Here is a 24,025-nt window from a genome sequence, read left to right on the forward strand (position 1 = left end):
ATTGCAGAAGTGGGATTATAAGAAAGAAAATTTTGAGGGTTTTTTTTTCCCTCTCTCATTTTTTTTTTTCTTTTCCCCTTTACCTCAGAGTGGCTTAAGCTTGCTGCAGACATGAATGTCCAGACCTTGATTACAAATGTGGACCAGCTTGCCGCTCGTGTGCAGGGTATACAAGATTATGTTACCAGAAATCCTAGGTCTGAACCCAAGATTCCGATTCCTGAACTGTTTTCAGGAGACCGATTTAAGTTTAGGAATTTCAGGAATAATTGTAAATTATTTTTGTCCCTGAAACCTTGTTCGTCTGGAGACTCTGCTCAACAAGTAAAAATTGTTATTTCATTCTTACGGGGTGACCCTCAGGATTGGGCTTTTTCGTTGGCGCCAGGAGATCCGGCATTGGCTGATATTGATGCGTTTTTTCTGGCGCTCGGTTTACTTTATGAGGAACCCAATCTTGAGATTCAGGCAGAGAAAGCCTTGCTGGCTATGTCTCAGGGCCAGGACAAGGCTGAGGTGTATTGCCAAAAATTTCGGAAATGGTCCGTGCTGACACATTGGAACGAGTGTGCACTGGCCGCTAATTTTAGAAATGGCCTTTCTGAGGCCATTAAGAATGTTATGGTGGGTTTTCCCATTCCCACAGGTCTGAATGATACCATGTCCCTGGCTATTCAAATTGACCGGCGGTTGCGGGAGCGCAAAACCGCAAATTCCCTCATGTTGTTGTCTGAACAGACACCTGATGTGATGCAATGTGATAGAAAAACCGCAAATTCCCTCATGGTGTTGTCTGAACGGACACCTGATTTGATGCAATGTGATAGAATCCTGACTAGAAATGAGAGGAAAATTCATAGACGCCGGAATGGCTTGTGCTACTACTGTGGTGATTCTACACATGTTATCTCAGCATGCTCTAAACGTATATCTAAGGTTGTTAGTCCTGTCACCGTTGGTAATTTGCATCCTAAGTTTATTCTGTCTGTAACTTTGATTTGCTCACTGTCATCTTATCCTGTCATGGCGTTTGTAGATTCAGGTGCTGCCCTGAGTCTTATGGATCTCTCATTTGCTAAGCGCTGTGGTTTTATTCTTGAACCATTAGAAAATCCTATCCCTCTTAGGGGTATTGATGCTACGCCATTGGCAGAAAATAAGCCGCAGTATTGGACACAGGTTACCATGTGCATGACTCCTGAACACCGCGAGGTGATACGTTTTCTCGTTCTACATAAAATGCATGATTTGGTTGTTTTGGGGCTGCCATGGTTACAGACCCATAATCCAGTCCTTGACTGGAAGGCTATGTCAGTGTCTAGTTGGGGCTGTCGTGGTATTCATGAGGATTCCCTGCCTGTGTCTATTGCTTCTTCTACGCCTTCGGAAGTTCCGGAGTACTTGTCTGATTATCAGGATGTCTTTAGCGAGTCCAGGTCCAGTGCATTGCCTCCTCATAGGGAATGTGACTGTGCAATAGATTTGATTCCAGGCAGTAAATTTCCTAAGGGAAGACTGTTTAATCTGTCGATACCTGAACATACCGCTATGCGTTCATATATCAAGGAGTCTCTGGAGAAAGGACACATCCGTCCGTCTTCTTCCCCTCTTGGTGCGGGATTCTTTTTTGTGGCTAAAAAGGACGGATCTTTGAGGCCTTGTATTGACTATCGGCTTTTAAATAAGATCACTGTCAAATTTCAGTATCCTTTGCCGCTGTTGTCTGACTTGTTTGCCCGGATTAAAGGTGCCAAGTGGTTTACCAAGATAGACCTTCGTGGTGCGTACAACCTTGTGCGCATTAAGCAAGGGGATGAATGGAAAACCGCATTCAATACGCCCGAAGGTCATTTTGAGTACTTGGTGATGCCTTTTGGGCTCTCTAATGCCCCTTCAGTTTTTCAGTCCTTTATGCATGACATTTTCCGGAACTATCTGGATAAATTTCTGATCGTTTATCTGGATGATATTCTGTTTTTTTCTGATAATTGGGACTCGCATGTGGAGCAGGTCAGGATGGTCTTTAAAATTTTGCGTGAAAATTCTTTGTTTGTCAAGGGCTCAAAGTGTCTTTTTGGTGTACAGAAGGTTCCCTTTTTGGGGTTCATTTTTTCCCCTTCTGCTGTGGAGATGGACCCAGTCAAGGTCCGAGCTATTCTTGATTGGACTCAGCCCTCGTCAGTTAAGAGTCTTCAGAAGTTCTTGGGTTTCGCTAACTTCTACCGTCGTTTTATCGCTAACTTTTCTAGCATTGTGAAACCTTTGACGGATATGACCAAGAAGGGCTCCGATGTGGTTAATTGGGCTCCTGCTGCCGTGGAGGCTTTCCAGGAGTTGAAACGTCGGTTTACTTCGGCGCCTGTTTTGTGCCAGCCTGATGTCTCGCTTCCCTTTCAAGTTGAGGTGGATGCTTCAGAGATTGGAGCAGGGGCCGTTTTGTCGCAGAGAGGCCCTGGTTGCTCTGTTATGAGACCTTGCGCCTTTTTCTCTAGGAAGTTTTCACCTGCGGAGCGAAATTATGATGTGGGCAATCGGGAGTTGTTGGCCATGAAATGGGCATTTGAGGAGTGGCGTCATTGGCTCGAGGGTGCTAAGCATCGTGTGGTGGTCTTGACTGATCACAAAAATCTGATGTATCTCGAGTCTGCTAAACGCCTGAATCCTAGACAGGCCCGCTGGTCATTGTTTTTCTCCCGATTTGACTTTGTTGTCTCGTATTTACCAGGTTCAAAGAATTTGAAGGCCGATGCTCTTTCCAGGAGCTTTGTGCCTGATGCTCCTGGAGTCGCTGAACCTGTTGGTATTCTTAAGGATGGTATTATCTTGTCAGCTATTTCTCCTGATCTGCGACGTGTGTTGCAGAGATTTCAGGCTGATAGGCCTGATTCTTGTCCACCTGACAGACTGTTTGTGCCTGATAAGTGGACCAGCAGAGTCATTTCCGAGGTTCATTCCTCGGTGTTGGCAGGTCACCCAGGAATTTTTGGCACCAGAGATCTGGTGGCCAGATCCTTTTGGTGGCCTTCCTTGTCTAGGGATGTGCGGTCATTTGTACAGTCCTGTGGGACTTGTGCTCGAGCTAAGCCTTGCTGTTCTCGTGCCAGCGGGTTGCTCTTGCCCTTGCCTGTCCCTAAGAGACCTTGGACACATATCTCCATGGATTTCATTTCTGATCTTCCGGTGTCTCAGGGCATGTCTGTTATCTGGGTGATATGTGATCGCTTCTCCAAGATGGTCCATTTGGTTCCTTTGCCTAAACTGCCTTCCTCTTCCGATCTGGTTCCTGTGTTTTTCCAGAACGTGGTTCGTTTGCACGGCATCCCTGAGAATATTGTGTCAGACAGAGGATCCCAGTTCGTTTCCAGATTCTGGCGATCCTTTTGTAGTAGGATGGGCATTGACTTGTCGTTTTCGTCTGCTTTCCATCCTCAGACTAATGGACAGACGGAGCGAACTAATCAGACTTTGGAGGCTTATTTGAGGTGTTTTGTCTCTGCTGATCAGGACGATTGGGTGACCTTCTTGCCGTTAGCTGAGTTTGCCCTTAATAATCGGGCTAGTTCCGCCACCTTGGTTTCGCCGTTTTTCTGCAACTCTGGTTTCCACCCTCGTTTTTCTTCGGGTCATGTGGAACCTTCTGACTGCCCTGGGGTGGATTCTGTGGTGGATAGGTTGCAGCGGATCTGGAATCTTGTGGTGGACAACTTGAAGTTGTCACAGGAGAGGGCTCAGCGCTTTGCCAACCGCCGCCGCGGTGTGGGTCCCCGACTACGTGTTGGGGATTTGGTATGGCTTTCTTCCCGCTTTGTTCCTATGAAGGTTTCCTCTCCCAAATTTAAACCTCGTTTTATTGGTCCTTACAAGATATCGGAAATTCTTAATCCTGTATCCTTTCGCCTGGATCTACCTGTGTCATTTGCTATCCACAACGTGTTTCATAGGTCCTTGTTGCGGCGGTACGTTGTGCCTGTAGTTCCTTCTGCTGAGCCTCCTGCTCTGGTGTTGGTTGAGGGCGAGTTGGAGTACGTGGTGGAGAAGATCTTGGATTCTCGTCTCTCCAGGCGGAGGCTTCAGTACCTGGTCAAGTGGAAGGGCTATGGTCAGGAAGATAATTCCTGGGTGGTCGCCTCTGATGTTCATGCGGCCGATTTAGTTCGTGCCTTTCACGCCGCTCATCCTGATCGCCCTGGTGGTCGTGGTGAGGGTTCGGTGACCCCTCACTAAGGGGGGGGTACTGTTGTGATTTTGCTGCTTGCTCCCTCTAGTGGTCATTAGTGATTTGACTCTGGAGCGTCTGTCTTTTCCTATATCCTCACCTGGGCCGTTAGTTCAGGGGCGTTGCTATATAAGCTCCCTGGACCTTCAGTTCAATGCCTGGCATCGTTGAAATCAGAGCTAATCTGTTGTGCTCTTGTCCTCTGATCCTGGTTCCTGTTTTTCAAGCTAAGTCTGCTTCTTTGGTTTTTGCTTTTGTTTTGTTTGGTATTTTTGTCCAGCTTGTTCCTATCTGTATCCTGACCTTTGCTGGAAGCTCTAGGAGGCTGGTGTTCTCCCCCGGACCGTTAGACGGTTCGGGTGTTCTTGAATCTCCAGCGTGGATTTTTATAGGGTTTTTGTTGACCAGATAAGTTATCTTGCTATATTCTGCTATTAGTAAGCTGGCCTCTCTTTGCTGAACCTGGTTCATTTCTGTGTTTGTCATTTCCTCTTACCTCACCGTTATTATTTGTGGGGGGCTTGTATCTTACTTTGGGGTCCCTTTCTCTGGAGGCAAGAGAGGTCTTTGTTTTCTTCTCCTAGGGGTAGTTAGATTCTCCGGCTGGCGCGAGTCATCTAGCGATCACCGTAGGCATGATCCCCGGCTACTTCTAGTGTTGGCGTTAGGAGTAGCTATTTGGTCAACCCAGTTACCACAGCCCTATGAGCTGGATTTTTGTATCTTGCAGACTTACACGTTCCTCTGAGACCCTGTCCACTGGGGTCATAACAGACACCAGGTTGCAGTCTCTTTACCTCTTTACTGAAGGTCTCAGGGTCCTCAGTCCGGAATATGAATCCTCAGGCTGCGCAAGTCCGGCCGGTCCAATGGCACCTCCAGAGTTCTCGTCACAGGTGGAAATCTGTGCCTTCCTACTAGCTCTATGTGTTGTGGTCCTTACGGAAAGTCCCCACAACTGTTGTGTCCGTTTCTTAAGTTCCCTCACAACTCGATTAGATGATGTTCTGCTAATCCTCCGTCCCTCCCTGATGTTACGGTTAGGACGGCACCCGTATGACGGGTAGGCTCGGAGCTCTTCCGGGACCCTAGAGTCGCCCCTCTCCACAAGTTGCCCCCCAAGACTGCATAGGTGATTTAGATGAGACAGCCCGCCTGAGACTGACTGTCCTGCCGTTGGTTTGAAGTATTGCTTGGAGCTAGATATATAAATACTTCCTCGGCGTTCCGGCCGCCGGTTGTGCGCCTCAGTAGGATGTTGCCTCGGTCTTACAGCACGACTCCTACTGGTATTTCTCCTCTTGCTTTGATCTCGTTTCTCACTCAGCACAATATATCTCGCTTCTAATCCTTTCTTAGGGCACCGCCGCTATGCTGAGCAGGCACGGTCCCGTGACGTTCTTCCTTGTAGCCAGGCCTCTGTCAGGGTCCCAAACCTGACAGGGACCCTACCGAATCTTCCCCCACAATACCCTCTGCCACCAGGTGTTGTCTCGTCCAACCCAGTCAGCTTTCTCTCTAACTTCCTGCCTGACCCCCAGTTTTACCCACAGTGGTGAGGAGTGGCCTAATAAATAGCACCCTTAGCTCCCCCTGGAGGCCCGACTGTGAAATGTATTGGTGTATGTGATACCTGGTCAGATGAACTCCTTCAGTGCCATCAGACGTACCATAGCCCCCCTTAGCGGCGGAGCCACAGTACTGCAACGACCAGGACTCTGGGGCGCTGCACAAGGGCACCAAATGGACCATTTTAGAAAAACGATCACACACCACCCAGATGACAGACATTCTCTGAGAGACTGGAAGATCCGAAATAAAATCCATGGAAATGTGCATCCAAGGCCTCTTCGGGACAGGCAAAGGCAAAAGCAAACCGCTGGCACGAGAACAGCAAGGCTTAGCCCGAGCACAAATTCCACAGGACTGCACAAAGGAACGCACATCCCGCGACAAGGAAGGCCACCAGAAGGATCTAGCCACCAAATCTCTGGTACCAAAAATCCCAGGATGACCTGCCAACACCGAAGAATGAACCTCGGAAATAACTCTGCTGGTCCATCTATCTGGGACAAACAGTCTCTCTGGTGGACAACGGTCAGGTCTATCCGCCTGAAATTCCTGCAGCACTCGTCGCAAATCTGGGGAAATGGCAGACAAAATCACTCCCTCTCTGAGGATACCAGCCGGCTCTGAAACTCCTGGAGAGTCAGGCACAAAACTCCTAGAAGAGCATCAGCCTTCACGTTCTTCGAACCAGGCAGGTACGAGACCACGAAATCGAAACGGGAGAAAAACAACGACCAACGAGCCTGTCTAGGATTCAGCCGCTTGGCAGACTTGAGATAGATCAGATTTTTGTGATCAGTCAAGACCACCACACGATGCTTAGCTCCCTCGAGCCAATGTCGCCACTCCTCAAATGCCCACTTCATAGACAACAACTCCCGATTACCAATGTCATAATTCCGCTCGGCAGGCGAAAACTTTCTTGAAAAGAAAGCACAAGGCTTCATCACAGAGCAATCAGAGCTTCTCTGCGACAAAACAGCCCCTGCTCCAATCTCAGAAGCATCAACCTCGACCTGAAAAGGAAGAGAGATATCAGGCTGACATAAAACTGGAGCCGAAGAAAACCGGCGCTTCAGCTCCTGAAAGGCTTCCACGGCCGCAGAAGACCAATTAGTCACATCAGAACCCTTCTTGGTCAAATCCGTCAAGGGTTTAACCACGCCAGAAAAGTTAGCAATGAAGCGACGGTAAAAATTAGCAAAACCCAAGAACTTCTGAAGACTCTTAACAGATGTAGGCCGAGTCCAGTCATGAATAGCCTGGACCTTGACTGGGTCCATCTCAATAGTAGAAGGAGAAAAAATAAAACCCAAAAAGGAAACCTTCTGTACTCCGAAGAGACATTTTGAGCCCTTCACAAATAAGGCATTAGCACGCAGGACCTGAAATACCATCCTGACCTGCTTCACATGGGACTCCCAATCCTCAGAAAAGACCAAAATGTCATCCAGATACACAATCATAAATTTATCCAGATATTCTCGGACTGAAACACAGAAGGAGCATTAGAGAGTCCAAAAGGCATCACCAAGTACTCAAAATGGCCTTCGGGCGTATTAAATGCTGTTTTCCATTCATCCCCCTGCTTAATACGCACTAGGTTATACGCACCACGAAGATCTATCTTAGTGAACCAACTGGACCCCTTAATCCGAGCAAACAGATCAGACAATAATGGCAAAGGATACTGAAATTTGACCGTGATTTTATTTAGAAGATGATAATCAATACAAGGTCTCAGAGAACCATCCTTCTTGGCCACAAAAAAGAATCCTGCACCAAGAGGGGATGAGGACGGCCGAATATGTCCCTTCTCCAAAGACTCCTTTATATAACTCCGCATAGCGGCATGTTCTGGTACAGACAAATTAAAAAGTCGTCCCTTAGGGAACTTACTACCAGGAATCAAATTTATAGCACAATCACAATCCCTATGAGGAGGCAGGGCACCGGATCTGGGCTCATCAAATACATCCTGGTAGTCCGACAAAAACTCAGGGACCTCAGAAGGAGTGGAAGAAGCAATTGACACCAAAGGAGCATCGCCATGAATCCCCTGGCAACCCCAACTTGACACAGACATAGCTTTCCAATCCAGAACTGGATTATGGGCCTGCAACCATGGCAGACCCAAAATGATAACATCATGCAAATTATGCAGCACAAGAAAGCGAATCACCTCCTGATGTACAGGAGTCATGCACATGGTCACTTGAGTCCAATACTGAGGCTTATTCTAAGCCAATGGTGTAGCAGCAATTCCCCTCAGTGGAATAGGGAATTTTAAAGGCTCCAGGACCAAACCACAGCGCCTGGCAAACGACAAATCCATCAGATTCAGGGCAGCACCTGAATCCACAAAAGCCATAACCGAGTAGGATGACAAAGAACAAATTAAAGTAACAGACAAAATGAATTTAGGCTGTATAGTACCAACGGTGACAGATTTAGCGATTTTTTTTAAGAGCTTAGAGCATGCTGAGATAACATGAGTAGAATCACCACAGTAAAAGCACAACCCATTTTGACGTCTATGACTTTGCCGCTCAATTCTGGTCAGAATTCTGTCACATTGCATAGACTCAGGTTTCTGTTCAGAAAACACCGCCAGATGGTGCGCAGATTTGCGCTCCCGCAAACGCCGATCAATCTGAATGGCCAAAGCCTTTGAGTCATTCAGACTTGCAGGCGTGGGGAACCCCACCATAACATTCTTAATGGCTTCAGAAAGACCTTCTCTGAAATTTGCAGCCAGGGCACACTCATTCCATTGAGTAAGCACTGACCATTTCCTAAATTTTTGACAATACACCTCTGCTTCATCCTGTCCCTGAGATAGGGCCAGCAAAGCCTTTTCTGCCTGGTTCTCAAGATTAGGTTCCTCATAAAGCAGTCCAAGCGCCAGAAAAAACGCATCCACATTCAGCAATGCAGGATCTCCTGGCGCCAGGGAGAAAGCACAATCTTGAGGGTCGCCACGTAACAAGGAGATAACAATTTTAACTTGCTGAGCGGAATCACCAGAGGAACGAGGTCTCAAGGAAAGAAATAATTTACAATTATTCTTAAAATTCAGAAACCTAGATCTATCTCCAAAAAACAACTCAGGAATAGGTATTTTTGGCTCTGACATAGGACTGTGAACAACAAAATCCTGAATGCTTTGCACCCTTGCAGCAAGATGATCCACACTAGAAGTCAGACTCTGAATATCCATGTCTGCAGCTGAACTCAAAGCCACCCAGAGATTAAGGGGATGAGAGAAGCTGGACAGACTGCAGCAAAGGGAAAAAAAAAAAAATTGCACTCAGGACTTCTCTTATCCCACTTCTGTGATGCATTAAACACTCTTTGGCCTGCTGTACTGTTATGATCCTTAGTGGCTGAGGATCACTGAACTGACTAGCTAAGTTACTGAACATAGAACGAGCTCTAGGGAGGTGGTAACTGGACTGACCGCAATCCTGATCCTAACCGCACACACTAAAGGTAGCCGGTGAATGTGCCTGAATTCCTAGACGTCACGACGCAGCCTGAGAAACTAGCTACCCCTAGAGATAGAAAGTAAGACCTCACTTGCCTCAGAGAAATAACCCCAAAGATATAGAAAGCCCCCAACAAATAATAATGGTGAGGTAAGGGGAAAATACGAACGTAGAAATGAAAACAGATTCAGCAAATGAGGCCCGCTAGTACTAGATAGCAGAAGACAGATAGGAAACTGTGCGGTCAGTAGAAAACCCTATACAAAATATCCACGCTGAGAATTCAAGAACCCCCACACCAACTAACGGTGTGAGGGAAGAAACTCAGCCCTCTAGAGCTACCAGCAAACAAGGAAATCACATATTAGCAAGCTGGACAAGGACAGATAAAAAACCAAGAAACATATTAAACACTGATGATCAAAAAATGAACAAACAGAAACTTAGCTTCTCTTGGAGAGACTGATAACGAAGGTAGTCAGGAGAGATCAAAATAGCACTGAATACATCGACAGCAGGCAACAACTGAAAGTCCAGGTGAGCTAAATAGGAAACCAACTAGCAGATAACGAGACAGCTGATCCCAGCCACAGACCTGCAGAATGACAAAAAGAGCCACCAGAGGGAGTCCAAAGATAGCACTCACACAGTACCACTTGTGACCACAAGAGTGAGCCCAAAAACAGAGTTCACAACAAGGGGGGTCCCAAACGCGACATGACGCCACCATTGATTCCAGCCAATCTTGAGTTCAAAAAGTCAAATGGTGCTCCCTCCCTTCCGAGCCCCGACGTGTGCCCAAACAGTGGTTTACCCAAACATATGGGACATAAGCGTACTCAGGAAAAATTGCAGAACAACTTTGAGGGTCTAATTTTTCCTGTTACCCTTGGGAAAATAAAAAATTGGGGGCTAAATATTTATTTTTTGTGGGGAAAAAAATGATTTTTTATTTTCACGGCTCTGCGTTATAAACTTCTGTGAAGCACTTGGGGATTCAAAGTGCTCGCCACCATCTAGATAAGTTCCTTGGTGGGTCTAGTTTCCAAAATGGGGTCACTTGTGGGGAGTTTCTACTGTTTAGGCACATCAGGGCCTCTGCAAACACGACATGGTGTCCGCTAACAATTGGAGCTAATTTTTTATTCAAAAAGTCAAATGGCGCTCCTTCCCTTCCGAGCCCTGCCGTGTGCCCAAACAGTGATTTACCCCCACATGAGATTTATCGGTGTACTCAAGAGAAATTGCCCAATAAATTTTAGTATCCATTTTATCCTGTTGCACATGTGGAAATAAACAAATTGAGGCTAAAAGAATTTTTTTGTGAAAAAAAGTACTTTTTCATTTTTACGGATCATTTTGTGAAGCACTTGGGGGCTCAAAGTGCTCACTATGCATCTGGATAAGTTCCTTGGGGGTCTAGTTTCCAAAATGGGGTCACTTGTGGGGGAACTCCAATCTTTAGGTACACAGGGGCTCTCCAAACGCGACATCGTGTTCGCTAAAGATTGGAGCCAATTTTTCATTCAAAAAGTCAAATGGTGCTCCTTCCCTTCCGAGACCTGTCGTGTGCCCAAACAGTGGTTCCCCCCCCATATGGGGTGTCGGCGTACTCAGGACAAATTGTACAATACGTTTTAGGGTCCAGTTTCTCATTTTAGCCTTGGGAAAATAAAAAAATTGTTGCTGAAAGATCATTTTTGTGACTAAAAAGTTAAATGTTCATTTTTTCCTTCCATGTTGCGTCTGCTGCTGTGAAGCACCTGAAGGGTTAATAAACTTCTTGAATGTGGTTTTGAGCACCTTGAGGGGTGCAGTTTTTAGAATGGTGTCACTTTTGGGTATTTTCAGCCATATAGACCCCTCAAACTGACTTCAAATGTGAGGTGGTCCCTAAAAAAATGGTTTTGTAAATTTTGTTGTAAAAATGAGAAATCGCTGGTCAAATTATAACCCTTATAACTTCCTAGCAAAAAAAAATTTTGCTTCCAAAATTGTGCTGATGTAAAGTAGACATGTGGGTAATGTTATTTGTTAAGTATTTTGTGCCACATAACTATCTGGTTTAACAGAATGAAAATTAAAAATTTTAAAATTGCAAAATTTTAAAAATTTTCGCCAAATTTCAATTTTTTTCACAAATAAACGCAAAAATTATTGACCTAAATTGACCACTAACATGAAATCCAATATGTCGTGAAAAAGCGATCTCAGAACCGCTAGGATCCGTTGAAGCATTCCTGAGTTATTACCTCATAAATTGATACTGGTCAGAATTGCAAAAAATGGCCTGGTCATTAAGGTCAAAATAGGCTGGGTCATGAAGGGGTTAAAGGTGAACAAAACTGTGGCCAACCATACTTTTGTGCACTCCTAAAAAGACTGACACTGCTGGATCATAGGCCAAGCGGTGTTCACTAGGGTTGAGCGACCTTAGCTTTTTTAGGATCGAGGTGGGTTTTGTGAAACCCGACCTTCTCGGATGTCGGATCGTATGGAATCGGCCGATTCTACTGTAAAGTCGGGTTCCGGACCCGGAACACAAAACCCAATGTATGTCAATGAAATTATTTTTTTTATTCTCTCTCTCTCTCTCTCTCTCTCTCTCTCTCTCTCTCTCCTCCGTGCAAGGCATATGTTATTTTTTGACTCCGGAAATTACTACGTCCGAAAACGTAACATAGCACTATGATGCCGCAGGAGCCGGAACCTATGTCATCACGCTGCCCACAATTAATTGGCTCAAAAAAATGGCGGGGAAGGCGTCATTCGAAACGCGACTTTGGCGCCAAGTTCGCGTTCCACGTGGCCGACCCACACTGGGATCGGATCGGGTTTCATGAGACGCCGACTTTGCCAAAAGTCGGCGACTTATGAAAATGAACGACCCGTTTCGCTCAACCCTAGTGTTCACATTGTCTCTATCTGCTTCATGATATGAAATCTACTTGGTGTTCTGCCTGAATCACATATTTCAGAGATTTAAATGGACACCCTGATATTAGTGCTCAGTGTAGAGCGCAGAATAAATGTGATTCGAGCCTTACTGCAATCTTTGGGAAGCAGAATTAACAAATCAACAGCAGGCAAAGAATTGGTTTTATTTTAATTTTTTTATGCCATTCCCTTTGTGATGTAAGTTATTAGATGACTTTATTTCTCAGGTCAGTACAATTATAGCGATACCAGATTTATATATTTTGTTTTAGATTTTGCTACTATAGCATACCAATAAACAATTTTTTTTGCAAAGAAATTTTTTTCCATTGCCATATTTATTTTTTTGTGTGACATTCTTCCTGTGGTAAAAGTGAAAATACAGCTTAAATCTTCAGGTCAGTACGATTACAGTGATGACACATTTATATATTTTTTTATGCTTTGCTGCTTTAACGCAATAACAACTATTTTATGGAAAAAAATTGTTTTGCATGGCCTTATTCTGACAGTGCTTTATTTTTCCACTGATAAAGCTGAATAAGAGCTTGATTTTTGTGGAACAAATTGTTATTTTCAGAGATACCATTTTTATTTACATACAACATTTTGATTGCCTTTTATTCCTTGTTTTGTTTGCCTGTATGATGAAAAAGCTAAATTTTTGCTTCATTTATTTATTTATTTTTTTTACAATGTTCACTGTAGTGGTTAAATGGTGTGACTGTTTTATAGATCAGTTTGTTCCAGAAGTGGCAATACCAAACATGTTTACTTTTTTGTTTATTTTTCTTTTTACATAAATATGAATTTAGTGAAATAAAATTTTTGTCAATTTTTTTGTTCTATATTTCGTGATTTTGTTTCTATATATTTGTTTTCTTAATTCAACTTTTTTTTTACTTAGTCCATCTATGGGACATCAACTTTTATTTCTCTCTCACTGCTCTAATGCACTTGTAATACACATGTACTGCAATGCATTAGAACCATCAGTGTGACGCTGACAGAACACCTTTTAAACCCTGCTTATGGCAGGGTCTAGCAGGCCACAAGAGTCGTCAGACCAGTAGATCCTTATTTGACCCCCAGCTTCGATGACAACCATCTTCTCCTGCGATCATGTCGTGGGAATGCCGACGGGTTGACGTGAGCCCCACTATCTCACAACCTTCTAAATATTGTGACCTCTTTTAATCATTGCAATTAGAGGGTTTAAACAACCAGGGGCAGTGCTGTAACAGAAGGAGCTCAGCTATCTCTAAATCTGGTTGTTTGGCTTTAGGAGGTTGCCTGAGGGAGCCCAAATAACTTTCTGCCATATATGAAAGCACCAATAGTAGGCGAGGAGACCTGCTATGAATTATACTTAAAGTTACCCTGTACTAGAACTTTATTTTCCAGGGCATTAGAGAGACTGGAAACCTCTTTGAGTGGGTGAATGAAGTTGACTTTTACCTTGTTTACAAGGTAACAAGAAGTGGACAGAGTTTGGACAACATCATGTCTCTTTGCTTCAGTATTTGCCTTAATCTGTTTCCTACCTGTTTCCATTCACGCCGGCGGATGGAGTGGTGTTACGAAACCTTGAAGCCTAATACACATTGTTTGATGCATAATATTATCAGAGAAAAAATATGTCCAAGGAAACCTGGAAATAGAGTCCATGAAAAATAGCCAGTTCACTGGACAATGTCTATTCAAGGCTGATGGACGTTTGGCCCATGGTCATTATTGTGCAACTTCTCTGACTTAATGTTTTATTGCTTACTAATGAAATAATGATATCCTCCAAAAAAATATATTTTTTTTTTTGGTGTGAGAAGAAGAGGAAGTTGTAAATGTATGTGGTTTGTTTTTCTCCCGCTGGATGAATAGCCTCCTGGTTGCCAGTTGGTGGTCAGCCATTGTAAGTTGAAAGTTCAAGAGACACCTGTATTAGACTCATCATCCGGCGGCCGATTGTGGTGTCGCATTTAGAGCACGCTCCGAATATATTCTGGAGACAAGTGGAAAAATGGGCCCATATATATGTTTGACACTAACTTCCTGCCGCCCAGCAATAGTTAAGCAGCAGCCAGTTGGCTCATCCCCAGTAAAGTTGAAAGGCTATAGTCCAACTGTGTCAAATCTGTCCCTCTCTCGGTATGTTTAGTTTTAAATAGCATATTTGTGAAGTAATAATAATGGAAAAGAAGTGTCCCATTGGGATAATACTTCCTCTTCCATTACAAATAGCAAACAGACAGAAAGTTGGTTAGTGGCCATTTATATACATAAGGTCATAAGTTACACATGCCAGATCGCTCTCACATTGACTTAATATTCCGCCACTTAACATAAAGTGCTATTCTTAGTTAATAGACTTTTCATAGCGTGGCCTACAATAGATATATTAAGAAAATGCATAACAGGAAGCCTGTTTATGGTTAAAAAGCAAGTAGCAATTTGGCAGTCGCATCAAAATCAGCTTTCGGGAGCTGAAAGATAAACGACTGACAGAGTTTATGGACTACTTTGGATTTTTTTTCTCATTTTAATTAAACTAAAACTATATTTATTAGAAAAAATATGGAGCAGATTTAAAGAAACTTTTCAAAAACAAACTTGTCTTTGTTGCCTATAAGGAACCATCATGGTTTTCAATTTTCAAGAGCAGGAGATAAAATGAAACTTGTTCTGATTGTTTATGAAGCCAATTTTATAAATTTGACATATGTCCTGTGTAATAAATTCGATTTGAAGCAATTCAAATTTCACAAAAAGTTTGCTTTCCCCATAGAGAGTGACCACAAAGCATAATATATGTATTTAAATGAAAGATTTTTCTCATAGAAAAAAATTGTCTCAAATCGAATTTCCAGATCAAATTTGAGAAAATATGGTAAATTCAATTTTTTGGCAGATTCACAAGTCGCTATCAATATAAATAATTGTGCTATTATAATTATTATCAGTATGTATTATGTAGTGACCTCAATAACAAGGCGCTGTACGTATATAAAAAAAATGCAACCAGGGTTTACATAACATAGCCTACACATACCATTATATACTCCTTGCTGGAGTGGTACTTTAAAGAGTTATTCCCATAATTGCATTATTTTTCACAAAACACATTTAATATATATTTATTGTTAATACATAGACTAAGCCATGAAAGAAACTGTGTCTTTTTTATCTTTATCTGCCCACTTTGTGCAACCCGCTTCGCAAAGTTGAATGGACAGTCCTATTCTTATCTGCTAAAGCTCCAATATCAGCAGTACTTGCTTTATGGACACCTCCCCACAATGGTAGCACAAAGCTCTATTTGTTGCCTATTGCTGAAAAATCAATTTCATAAAGATGCGCTGTTGATGACTATGGAAGAAAATAGTTATCTGCCATATAATTATCACTATTTTGTTGGCACCAGGCAGCAATCACAGCTCAGCTAATCTTAATCCATTTAGACAGAGCCCCATCTTGCAGTATATCCTCCTTTGTGTCAATTGTATACAGATCTCCATCCTGCACACCATTCCTTCTTTCGGCTACTGAGTACAATCCAATTTTGCAGTAAATTACTCCACTTAGCCCCGTTATACAGAGTCCCATCCTGTAATATATCATTCTTTCTGTCCCCTATATGAAGCCCATCCTGCAGTATATCGCTCCTCTTAAACTCTGTATAAAGAGCCCAATCCTGTGGTACATGACTCCTCTCAGACCCCTGTATAAAGCCCATCCTGTAGTATATCTCTATTTTAATCCCCCTGTATACAGAGCACCATGTTGCAGTATATCACTCCTTTCAGCCCTTGTATAAAACCCATCCTGCAGCATATCTCTCCACTCAGCCCACTTTATACAGTCAGTCCTAAGGAATGTTGCTCCTTTTTGGTTATCAGCACGCAGACATCCCGCTGCTTTCTTGTATGACCTTTAACGTTAAGGATATAGGCTCCGCCCCTTTCCATGGAACCATGTCTCACAGTAGAAGCACCATTCCAGACATGTCCCAGAGCACAGCTATGCTGACAAGAAGCCAGCTGAGAGAGGCTACAATATGCATGATAGACCAGGAGCACTGGAATTTCAGCAATTCCAATGGCAACTATATGGTAAATAGAGCCTGGAGTGGTACACTATAGTGGGGGATATGAGCAACATAGAAAAATCTTAAAAATAGGTTATATTAGTACAAATGAATAAACATATTTACACATACATTTCATACAGCATTATAAGACAACATTGAAATTTCAGGAATAACCATTTAACCCCTTAACCTCCGGAGCTTTTTTTGGATTTTGTTTTTCGCTCCCCTTTTTCCAGAGCCATACCTAAAGAATGCAAATTGCGCAATTTTCCGGTACCCATAGCGCCTCCATTTTTCGGGATCTGGGGTTGTGTGAGGGCTTATTTTTGCATGTTGAGCTGACTTTTTTAATTATACCTCATTTGTGCAGATAAGTTCTTTTGATCGCCCGTTATTGCATTTTAATGCAATGTCAACCAAAAAAATGTAATTTTGGCGTTTTTATTTTTTTTCTTGCTACGCCATTTAGCGATCAGGTTAATCTTTGTTTATTGATAGGTTGGGCAATTCTGAATGCGGCGATACCAAATATGTGTAGGTTTGATTTTTTATTTATTGTTTAATTTTGATTGGGGCGAAAGGGGGTGATTTGAACTTTTATATACATATTTTTTTATATATTTTTAAACACATTTTTTTAAATTTTGGCGTGCTTTAATAGTCTCCATGGGAGGCTAGAAGCATCCAATACTCGATCGTCTCTGCTACATAGAGGTGATGCACTGATCACCTCTATGCATCAGAATTACAGGCTTGCTATGATTGCCGACCACAGGGTGGCGCTCATAGCAATCTGCCATCAACAACCATAGAGGTCTCGAGGAGAACTCTGGTTGTGATTGCAACGCACCGATGATCCCCGAGCCAGCAGCGCTTGTTAAATGCCGCTGTCAGTGTTTGACAGTGGCATTTAACTTGTTAATGGACACAGCCAGATTGAAAACAGCTGAAGTGTTGCGGCTTTGAGGTGGGCTCACCGCCGGAGCCCACCTCAAAGCGGGGGATACTGACAGCGGGGGATATGCCAGCTGACGTACTAACCCATCAGCTGGCAGAAAGGAGTTAAATACTAGAATTTTGCTTTATGCTGCTGCAGTGTGTCTGAAGGTCCTTTGGTTGAGTGCTCTGCAAAAATGTTACAAATCCATTAAACTTCTCATCCTGGTTCTGATGGCTCTCCCTTCCAACCATTTCTCTCAATATTATAGATAGCAGGAGGGAGTGGATAGTACACAGATCTGCAGTGAAGATAACAAAAATTTCAGAGTACACAGCATTTTTCATCCAATAATATTGTAACCAAAAGTAAGCTATAAGTTAATAGAAAAAAAATTATAAAAATCCACTTTTGTGATGTTTTTTCACTCCTTGAGCCTAATTAGTATAATGTTCATAATTATTATAATATACACTGCTAAAAAAAATAAAGGGAACACTTAAACAACAGAATATAACTCCAAGTAAATCAAACTTCTTCGAAATCAAACTGTCCACTTAGGAAGCAACACTGATTGACAATCAATTTCACATGCTGTTGTGCAAATGGAATTGACAACAGATGGAAATTATTGCCAATTATCAAGACTAGGGTTGAGCGACCTTCACTTTTATAGGGTCGGGTTTCACGAAACCCGACTTTTTCAAAAGTCGGGTCGAGTGAAATCGGCCGATCCTATAAAAAAGTCGGGGTCGGGGTCGGTCAAAACTCGAAACCCAATGCAGTGCATTGGGTTTCCAATGGTTCCCAGGGTCTGAAGGAGCGGAAACTCTCCTTCAGGCCCTGGGATCCATATTTAAGTGTAAAATAAAGAATTAAAATAAAAAATATCGCTATACTTACACTCTGACGGGCCCTGGTACTAACCGGGAACCTTCCTTCCTTAGAATCAGCCTTCCAGGACCTCGCGGTGACGTCGCGGTGACGTCGCGGCTTGTGATTGGTGCGCGGCCGCCCATGTGACCGTGACGTCACCGGAGGTCCTGGAAGGGCTGATTCTTAGGAAGGAAGGCTGCCGGAACGAAGCCGAGGGTGAGTATATACCTATTAGGTATATACTCACTCTCGGACACGCCCTGCGTTGTTCCGGCAGCCTTCCTTCCTAAGAATCAGCCCTTCCAGGACCTCCGGTGACGTCACGGTCACATGGGCGGCTGCGCACCAATCACAAGCCGCTGACTCTACAACCCACACAAGCGGCTCAGGTAGTGCAGCTCATCCAGGATGGCACATCAATGCGAGCTGTGGCAAGAAGGTTTGCTGTCTCTGTCAGCGTAGTGTCCAGAGACTGGAGGCACTACCAGGAGACAGGCCAGTACACCAGGAGATGTGGAGGGGGCCGTAGGAGGGCAACCACCCAGCAGCAGGACCACTACCTCAGCCTCTGTGCAATGAGGATCATGAGCAGCACTGCCAGAGCCCTGCAAAATGACTTCCAGCAAGCCACAAATGTGCATGTGTCTGGACAAACGGTTAGAAACCGACTCCATGAGGATGGTCTGAGTGTCCGACATCCACAGATGGGGGTTGCGCTCACAGTCCAACACCGTGCAGGACGCTTGGCATTTGCCACAGACCACCAGGATTGGCAAATTCGCCACTGGCGCCCTGTGCTTTTCACAAGTGAAAGCAGGTTCACACTGAGCACATGTGACAGACATGACAAAGTCTGGAGACACCATGGAGAGTGATCTGATGCCTCCAACATCCTTCAGCATGACCGGTTTGGCAGTGGGTTAGTAATGGTGTGGGGTGGCATTTCTTTGAAGGGCCGCACAGCCCTCCATGTGCTCGCCAGAGGTAGCCTGACTTCCATTAGGTACCGAGATGAGATCCTCAGACCCCTTGTGAGACCATATGCTTGTGCAGTTGGCCCTGGATTCCTCTAAAGCAGGACAATGCCAGACCTCATGTGGCTGGCGTGTGTCAGCAGATCCTGCAAGATGAAAGCATTTAAACTATGGACTGGCCCACCCATTCTCCAGACCAGAATCCAATTGAACACATCTGGGACATCATGTCTCGCACCATCCACCAACGTCATGTTGCACCACAGACTGTCCAGGAGTTGGCGGATGCTTTAGTCCAGGTCTGGGAGGAGATCCCTCAGGAGACCATCCGCCGCCTCATCAGGAGCATGCCCAGGTGTTGTAGGGAGGTCATACAGGCACTTGGTGGCCACACACACTACTGAGCATCATTTCCTTGTCTTGAGGCATTTCCACTGAAGTTGGATCAGCCTGTAATTTGATTTTCCACTTTGATTTTGAGTATCATTCCAAATTCAGACCTCCATGGGATATTAATTTTGATTTACATTGATCATTTTTATTTTTTATTCTTCTCAACGCATTCCACTATGTAATTGTCACGGGTTCCTTCTCCAATATCACACAATCAACAGAGCAAAAGAATAGTGAACAATTCCAAGACCTTTATTTAGGCAAAACACGAACGGTCCATATATACGATCCATCACACAAAGGATTAAATATTCCAGAACACGAATGCAGTTCAGTTACAGAATAAAAGTCCAACAATCCAGCACAGAGGATAACAGTCCATATTCCCTTCTTTCTCTCTGATATGCTCTTCACACCAAGGTTCCACACAAGGCTGATCTCTGTGTCTCACCTCCCTGATATTTACAAGTCTCCCCCCTCATTCACAGGCCAGGAGGGGGAAGGTCTCAGGGGCTCATTTTTTCAACAAGCTAGGTCAACATGTCATTAGCATATTAGCAAACAACATTATTCACTGACCCTGTGGAGAGATAACAATGCAGAACTGTGGGGAGAATATCAGATGGCAAATAACAACTCATCCTACAAGATACAGTAACACCATGATAATCAGTAAAATAGAAATATACACAAAAATGATACCCACATAGCATATCACACCATCACAGTAATGAATAGTGTTGAGCGATACCTTCCGATACTTGAAAGTATCGGTATCGGATAGTATCGGCCGATACCCGAAAAATATCGGATATCGCCGATACCGATACCCGATACCAATACAAGTCAATGGAACTCAAGTATCGGAAGGTATCCTGGATGGTTCCCAGGGTCTGAAGGAGAGGAAACTCTCCTTCAGGCCCTGGGATCCATATTCATGTAAAAAATAAAGAATTAAAATAAAAAATATGGATATACTCACCCGTCCGGGGGCCCCTGGACCTTACCGATTGTAACCGGCAGCCTCCGTTCCTAAGAATGAGCAGTTTAAGACCTTCGATGACGTCGCGGCTTGTGATTGGTAGCGTGCCGCTCATGTGACCGCTCACGTGACCAATCACAGGCCGCGACGTCATCGCAGGCCCTAAACTCCTCAATGAGGAGTTTAGGACCTGCGATGACGTCGCGGCCTGTGATTGGTCGCGTGAGCGGTCACATGAACGGCACGAGACCAATCAGAAGCCGCGACGTCATCGAAGGCCCTTCACACGCTCATTCTTAGGAACGGAGGCTGCCAGTTACAGCGGTAAGGTCCAGGGGCCGCCGGAGAGGTGAGTATATCCATATTTTTTATTTTAATTCTTTATTTTTTACATGAATATGGATCCGATTCTGATTTCCGATATCACAAAAGTATCGGAACTCGGTATCGGAATTCCGATACCGCAAGGATCGGCCGATACCCGATACTTGCGGTATCGGAATGCTCAACACTAGTAATGAATAAAGATTTGCAACTGGAATATTTAATTCAGTGATACCTAGGATGTGGGATTTTAGTGGTTCCCTTATTTTTTTGAGCAGCGTGTATACATATACATATATATGTGTATGTATGTATATATTTATACAGTATATATATATATATATATATATATATATATATATATATAGTAGCATAGCGCCTACTACGTGTCTTGGGGGACACTCGCTTGGCACGGGATTAATGCACTCAGGCACGGTTTTCTACCCAAAACACAGTCTCTTAGGTTTATTTTGCACAACATAAACCACATCCACAGGAACTTAGTAACAGTTTGAACACCATCTGGACATATTCAACTTTACCTCAGTTCGTCTCTGACCCCGGTCAGCATTACACACGGTTTTCAGACCGTTACCCGTTGGCAACCTTCACGGGTTCCTGGACACCTCTTGGCCTCAGAGGTGCCCCAGACACAATGTCTCTCTCTTTCTTTCACTCTGACCCCGGTCAGTACAACACGCATCTCCATCCGTTACCTGTTGGTGCCGCACAGGTTCTCGGATACCTCTGTTCCTCAGAGGCATTCTTCAAACATTCTCACTCACTCTGTCTTTCCTTTTCTCTGACCCCGGTCAGTACAACACGAATCTCCATTCGTTACCTGCCATTGCCGCACAGGTTCTCGGATACCTCTCTACACCAGAGGCATCCTTCCGACATTCTCACTCTGACCCCGATCTGTACAACACGGATCTCCATCCGTTCCACAGCCTGGTCTGTGCGAGGTCCAGAGCCCCCGCCATGTGCTCTTCAGAGAGCCGACACTCCCAACACATGGGGCTCTCTCCAGGACCTTCCAGCACAGACCATTCAGATCCACACTCAGAGCCCATGTGACCAAACCTCAGTCACATTATATGCTACTAACCACTCCCCTAGATGGGAGTGTGTTTGTGTGGCTAGTTTGTCCCGCCCATCTCACACCACTAGCCTAGTAAGTCTCCCTTACAACTACACCATAGATATACACACTCTTGAGGGACTACAGGTCCCAGAACAACATTGCATCAGACTTACCACGCATACTCCCTCTGCGACACATATCGGCCATTCACAACACTGCCAGTCACTGTTTTACTACCATTATAACAACAGATATGCCTCAATGCATATCCCAAGGAGCACACACAGCGCCCCCTAGCTGCCACAGGGGTCACTACACCACAATATATATATATATATATATATATATATATATTTAACCCCTTAACGACCAGGGGTATTTTTGGTTTTGCATTTTCATTTTTTGATCCCCTTCTTGCCAGAGCTAAAATGGCCATGTAAGAGCTTGTTTTTTGTGGGACAAGTTGTACTTGTCCCACAAAATACCTCCCTATCCAACATCACTAAAGGGGAGATTAATTGTCTCCTCTCCAAATCACACTGTTACAGAACTGCAACACAGGACTAGGGTAGAAAGGGGAAAACTGACCCTGCACTATGACTAGGCTGATACCCTACGATGGAGTGGGTGACCCATTCCTAGTGAATAGACCCATCAACGATCATAGGTTAATCTCAAGCGAAGACCTATAGATAGGGGGAAGGGGATCCCTGAAAGATATAAGGACTGGGTAAAAAAACGGGTCACCTCCTAATAGAACGCACAGAGAAGGTTGCAGAAACCAACTGAAAACAAAAACTAGACTAGCAGAACCAGAGGTCCCAGAACTGTACAAATAATACACACGGAAGACAAAGCAAAGCACCAAGCTAGAACTCAATCAGATTAACACTGTTGTCCAGCAAGGACTGGGGGGCAGGTGCTGGTTAATAAAGAGTGATACAAACACCTGACCCAAGATCAACTGAGCACCAGGGGAAAAAGACCAGCAGCCAAAACACCACAAGAATATAGAGGATAGTCACAAACTAAACAGATTCTAACATGCACCTCACCACCTGTGCACCCCACTGTCAAACATGCTGGTGGCAGCATCATGGTTTGGGCCTGCTTTTCTTCAGCAAGGACAGGGAAGATGGTTAAAATTGATGGGAAGATGGATGGAGACAAATACAGGACCATTCTTGAAGAAAACCTGTTTGAGTCTGCAAAAGACCTGAGACTGGGACGGAGATTTGTCTTCCAACAAGACAATGATCCCAAACATAAAGCAAAATCTACAATGGAATGGTTCACAAATAAACGTATCCAGGTGTGAGAATGACCAAGTCAAAGTCCAGACCTCAATCCAATCGAGAATCTGTGGAAAGAGCTGAAAACTGCTGTTCACAAACGATCTCCATCAAACCTCACTGAGCTCGAGCTGTTTGCCAAGGAAGAATGTGCAAGAATTTCAGTCTCTCGATGTACAAAACTGATAGAGACATGCCCCAAGTGACTTGCAGCTGTAATCGCAGCAAAAGGTGGGGCAACAAAGTATTAAGTTACAGGGGCCGAATAATATTGCACGCCCCATTTTTCAGTTTTTGAATTTCCACAAAAATTTAAAATAGCCAATAAATTTCAATCAACTTCACAATTGTGTTCCACTTGTTGTTGATTCTTCACCAAAAATTTACATTTGGTATCTTTATGTTTGAAGCATGATATGTGGGAAATGGCTGAAAAGTTCCAGGGAGCCGAATACTTTTGCAAGGCATTGTATCTCGACACTAATCTCCCAATATCTTCCCTCACGTAATCACCAGTCCTCCCAAGACCTCCTTCTCTCCTCCACACTTATTCGCTCCTCACCCAACCACCTCCAAATATCCCCCATCCTCTGGAATTCTTTGCCCCAACATGTCCGAATATCAACCACATTCGGATCCTTCAGAAGGAACTTGAAAACCCACCTCTTTAGGAAAGCCTACAGCCTGAACTGACCCTGCTGCCTCCTCACCACTACCGAAGCTACCACCTCACCAACACTGGAGCTCCTGCAACCCTCAACCAATTGTCTCCTTCCCCACCATCCTGTAGAATGTCTGGGACATGGACATGGATGGGAGGAGGTAAAGACGTGCTTCCTGCGAGTTCATGTTAAATGCCGCCATCAGAG

The sequence above is a fragment of the Ranitomeya variabilis genome, chromosome 2 (assembly GCF_051348905.1).
Source record: "Ranitomeya variabilis isolate aRanVar5 chromosome 2, aRanVar5.hap1, whole genome shotgun sequence".
In the NCBI taxonomy this organism is placed as follows: domain Eukaryota; kingdom Metazoa; phylum Chordata; class Amphibia; order Anura; family Dendrobatidae; genus Ranitomeya; species Ranitomeya variabilis.